Raw genomic sequence first — 6,045 nt, forward strand, 5'->3', positions numbered from 1 at the left:
AAACGAATATCTGCGCCACGTTTACATTTTCCAATTCAAATTTATATATCTTGAATTCATTTCAATCAATTCGATTCTTGTAAAACACCCATAAGCATTTAATTTGAAACAATGGTTTGTATAAAACCCTGGCAATTATGAAAACCATGTAAAGGTTAGAAGATTTGCAATGAAATTAAAGTTTTTCAAATTTAATTTAGAGATTAATGATTAATTTGAAAGGAAATGTTTACCGCCAAAAGACGGATATTAACTTATTTATACTAATTCTTTTTAGCTAGGTTGTGAAGACATTTGGGGGCTGCTATGATTCATTCGCGAATCAGTTCTTTAAAATCTCGATATAATTGGTGCAAACAAATACGTCCTTTAATGCCTATTCGAAAAAAATACATTACATATTTTAGAACATTGTAATGAAATACTTGGAAAGCATAGGTCTCATTTAATTAGAATATTAGTCATGTAAAATACTATCTTAATGTCTATCGTATTGGCTGCAATACAAAGTGGACCATAATCTTTAAACTCCTACACTAATTTAAATAACAGATATGATTGATGATGTTTCTTAACGGGGTATCTTATCTGTTTCCAATCTAATGAGCAAATCTTAGGTATTGTTAAAATAGGGAATTTCGTACTATCGACATAGTCACGGTAAATATGATTTCTTTGTTAAGGCTGTCGATGATTTTCAAACAGAAGCTCAGAATCCAGATAGGGCAAATCACGCCATGGGAAAGAAACCCAGGATCTCGTGTGAGTCGTCGGGTGTTTCGGGGCACCAACTGCTTTCGCCTTTTACAGTGTATATCTAATTCCACTAACCCCTGGTCGTTGACAGTGGGTATGTAGGGGGAAATACGTTGAAAGCACAAGGGCGGGAGTTTTGGCTACTCTCTAAAAAAATCTGCATCAAAAAAATATATCTAAGACATATATATTGTTACATATTTCTTCTATTCAACGAGAATTATTGGAAAATGTTTAGTTATAGATGTAAGTAAGAACAACACGAATTATGAAATGTTACATGAATTGGATTGCAAGTTTTATTATTGCAGACAGGTTTTTTATTTCTCCCCTACTTTTAAACAACAGTTATATTTACATGACACAGCAGTGAATTTTGATCAAATTCTCCGAGATGTTCATGAGTTGGAGGCAGAGGCAGAGTATAAGGCTCCGTCGAAGACTAAAGCCCTATATAATAAACATATGGTCAGTTCTTTCTTGGTTAGGCTCCAAGTTATGAAAGTGCCACAGCATGGTGGTACCGTAAATATCACTGTCCGTGTTTGTTATATTTCAGGTAAATCCCTTTGCATCGAACCAAAATCTGATATTTGTTGCATCAATGAAGCGGCAGTGCTTGATGACCTAACATCTTGCGTCACCTTTCAACTTCATTTACCGCTATAGAAGAGATAGGCGTGAAGGTTGACACAGAAGACTTCACACTTGATGAGCTTCTTTATGTTCCACAAGTATTAGGCAATTACAACGTCCTTTTCGACAGGACTAACATAATGATATACAGTAAAACTGCGGTCGTTTGAACAGGCTGTCGTTCGAGAACTGGCAGTCCCTCGAGGTCGGAGCTTGGTCTCGTACATTTTTCCTTCTGTTTTCATATTAAATATACTGACGCTGCATCGAAACCTGAATAAGTCGAGGAGTCGAGCACAATAGCCGGTCACAAATACAAAAAATATAATCATAGGTCAAGAAGAGCAAAGCAAAGCTCAGTATGACCAAAAAGTCAGGTAAATCACCATTGCGGAAGGCGATATTGTTCTTGTTTGCAAAGTATTGCAAGGTCGACAGAAACTGGCTAAAAAGTGAGAGAAAGACCCATAATTATGTCCATGTAGTACTTAATATTCCATATGAATGGCAGCCGCTGTACAAAGTGCAACTCGAGTCTCGCAAGAGACGAATACGCACTTAACACCGAAATATCCTGTTCCTTTTATCTCCGTGCCAGAGCCAGAAAATACTGAAGCTGGTACTCAAATATCCAAACCTGTCCGAAAGATCAATACGCGGTCAATTCTTGTTTAGGCCCCGAGCCCGAGTATGATGGAGATAGCTCCTGTGATGTATATATAGAGTATTTACAGAGCAGGCCAATGAACCACAGAAAAAATCCTAATCCACCAAGTGTGTGTTCCTAGCTAAGGTCTCACCCAAATACGAGAATCCCCATTTCACCTTTACTGGTTTTACCATATGCTCATAACCTATATTCTTCACCGACATCGGTGCATACACCCGGTTCTGTTAGTTTTATGTCTGAACCAGAAGCCCCAAGGTCAAAGACATAGATCAAGGTGATATATAAGACCACGTTACAGATATGGAGAATTTGTTCTCTATGTGTAGTCGCCCGTTAGAAGCCATTATCAGCAATTTTGCATATATTCAGGTAATAGTGTTTCGTAGCCTTTTTCAATTTAATATTTGCAAGAATTTTTTATTCATGAAATCTGAGCCCTTCAATTATGTGTGGATACATTTTCCTGAATCAGAAACAATATTCGAATCTGCGGGAATAAGCACTGCGAATACATTTATTTCACTGCAGCTAAATGCATAATAATATTTTCCGTATTAATTTAGCGTTTCAACCTATTTTTGGCAATTGTTATTGAATTGCTAATCGTTTGGGGTTTGTTAGGATGTTTTTCACTTAAAAATTCAATACTTACAATTTTGTTTTATTTCACTTCTCAGAAAATGTCAATTTGTGCTGAAATTTATATATTAATTTCTTTTAAGTATTTTTGTGGCAATTCCTTGAGTGAGTATTCAATGTATCATTTTCATTTGTTTAAACTGTGATTTTACTTGAATCAGTCCCCATTCATATAACAGTAACTTCTGAATGTTCTGGCTTACAAATGTTTGGATAAATAAATGGTCAGGTAACAGTTAAAGGGAGAATAAAATAAAATATACTGTTTGCGTTCTCTGTAGTGCACTGTGCAGTCACCGCCCTTGTTGTATTAAGATTTAAAATTTGGTTGTCCATGCATTAGTTAATTTTGAAAGACTTATAATTGTCACATGACTTTGCATTTTGCATAGTTTTTTTTTTTTAAATACTGAATTTAAATCCTTCAATTTTAGAAATAAGGAGTCATAGTTTTGGGTTAAGTGAAAGGTTTGTAAAATGTAGGAGTCATATAAACCTGTCGGGGATGTGTGTGGACAAGTTTATTATTTCTTTCCTTCCTCTAAACCACAGTAATATTTACATTTATAAACGCCACATGACAACTGTCAAAGTCACATGATAACTGTCAAAGTCACATGACGTTATGTAATAATGGGTATTTTTTTTAAATATAATAATAATAATGAATCATTTTTTAGCACTCCGAAGGTTGTTGTTTGTGTTTCCACGTGCATGCCACGTGCATTAGTTATGAATGAATTTTCAAACTCTTTTTTAAACCTGTCAAATACATATATACAGTATCGTATCGTGTGTGCTTGTGAAATAGAACATGAAAACGCGACAGTACAGTAAAGAAAACACGACAGTACGATGATAAGTACGCGGCGATACTACGATAACGAAAACGCGCAATTATGGTATAACTTCGGTGAAAACGCAAAAATACGATGGGGAAAACACAACAATAAATCGCATTGTCATCATCGTACTGTCGTATTATCGCGTTTTTGTTATCACACTGTCACGTTTTCGTGTTCGTACTGTCGCGTCTACATCATAGTACTACCAAGGTTTGATCGTGTTTTTTTCCTGAAAAAAAACACACAAATAATGTTTAGAAATTGAAAACATTAATCACAGAAGTCTGAAGGAAGGACATATTTGTATGAAACGAATCTTAAGGGAAAACATTTCCTAACTTACCGCTTAAGCTTAACTGCTTCTCAAAAATGACAGTGTCATTTGTACATAAATAGAAAAAATGCATACAATTTTTAAACACAAAACATATTATTTAATAAGTGTCCATTTGCCTTAAACATAAAGATGAGATATTCTGTACTAAGAAAACTCAAATGCTGATTAAACAAAACTTCTGTGGAAGTAATTGTAGGAGCCATCAGTTTACGGCGCAATATACGGCCGTCAATGGAGCGATCAGTTTACGGCGCAATATACGGCCGTCAATGGAGCCAGCAGTTCACAGAGCAATATACGGCCGTCAATGGAGCCAGCAGTTCACAGAGCAATATACGGCGGTCAAAGGAGCCGGCAGTTCACAGAGCAATATACGGCGGTCAAAGGAGCCAGCAGTTCACGGAGCAATATACGACCGTTAAAGGAGCCAGTAGTTCAAGGAGCAATATACGACCGTATAAGGAGCCGGCAGTTTACGGCGCAATATATGACCGTTAAAGGAGCCAGCAGTTTACGAAGAAATATACGACCGTTTAAGGAGCCAGCAGTTCACGGAGATAGTAAAGACAATTAATGACTTCCGAAATACTGACATTTTCCCTTAGTGCTGCTCAAATTATGTATTTTTTTGCATTTGTTTGATAACAAATTGACTTTTTAGTAGACAATTTCAACCCTTTAATGTCTTAATGTAACCGTACATAATACTCATACGAAATTTTCCGTCAGTCTTAAATCAGGAGAAAATAAAATGAGTATATGAGTACGAAAACTTGCGGTTAATATTTATTTTTCAATTCGCCTCCTTCTTTTGCATAGAGTTTTAAATGCGAAACATATACATTTGTATTTAAATGCGTTTGGACGTATTAGTAAAAACGACGCATCAATTGATTTCATTAACATTTTTATCATGTTTAAAAAAGATCCTTTATCATATAACTGACTGTCACAAAATATATACACGTAAAAATACAAAATAATCTTTTAAAGAAAACGCAAATCAAAGTATAAACTTGTTAATATATTATGACTTTAATCATTTCTAAAGTTTAGTTTTGCATTTCATATTATTCTAATACGGATATTAATTGATAGAAAGAAACTTTAAGGTAGTTTTATCAATTATAATAATTCTTTAAACTAATATAAAACATGTAATTCAAAACATGTGATTCATAATAAAGAAAGGAAGAAAATTCATTAAGTTCTGACATTTGATCTTAACAAACGTCGTTTCATTTACTTTTTAAAGTAAATTAATACAAGTTTTGTTTTCATATATTTGAGTGACTGCATTTCTACTTTAACAAAATTCCGACGTTAAAATAAATTGATTTAACGATAAGACATTAAAGTCACTCTACCTGAATTATAGAGCGCATTCTATAAATGATAATGAACTAATTTAGTGTTATACATGTACTTGTTTATATTGTTTTGTTTTACAATGTTCTATGCATTTCTTATCTGATTTTCATGTATAACCTCAGTATTATTATCGTCAACTTCTGCGTAGTTGTCGCAGGACTCTTACTCACGTGACACTGTAGACGTTACCCAATATCTGCAACCAACAGATATACATATATATTAAATTATTGGTGAGTGCTAAAAGATTTAGTGCGATTTTCTATCTGTACCTTTCTTTCAAATAAAACGCTGTATACTTCATAAGAACCCTTCTTTTACAAATTTATTCCTCCTTTTTGGTATATTAAAAATTGTATCGATAAGGGTAAATCTAATTTTGGAGTCAGAGTGCATCTTTAAGTAAAACATCTAAATGCAATTACCTCGAAAAAATTTCAAATGTACTTTGAACCTTATTGCACAAAGGGGGTAAAATAAGAAGATGTTGGTTGTTATTATTAAGCACCATATGAATCAGTTATACAAATACTCATTTATACCGAGACTGCGGGGTCACTGATCGAGTAAAAGGTTATTTACAGTGATGTCAATACAAAGATCCATTTAAATTAAGTCTGCAGGATCGCAGATAGAGGTTGAAGCTATTTACAGTGCTTTTATTACATGGTCTCATTCAAACTAAAACTGCAGGGGTCGCTGATCAAGATAGAGGCTCCTAACATTGCGTTCAATTCATGGTCATATTCAAACTAAAACTGCAGTATCGTTAATCGAGGCCAAGGTTGTTT

The sequence above is a fragment of the Mya arenaria genome, chromosome 3, assembly GCF_026914265.1.
Source record: "Mya arenaria isolate MELC-2E11 chromosome 3, ASM2691426v1".
Classification (NCBI taxonomy): Eukaryota; Metazoa; Mollusca; class Bivalvia; order Myida; family Myidae; genus Mya; species Mya arenaria.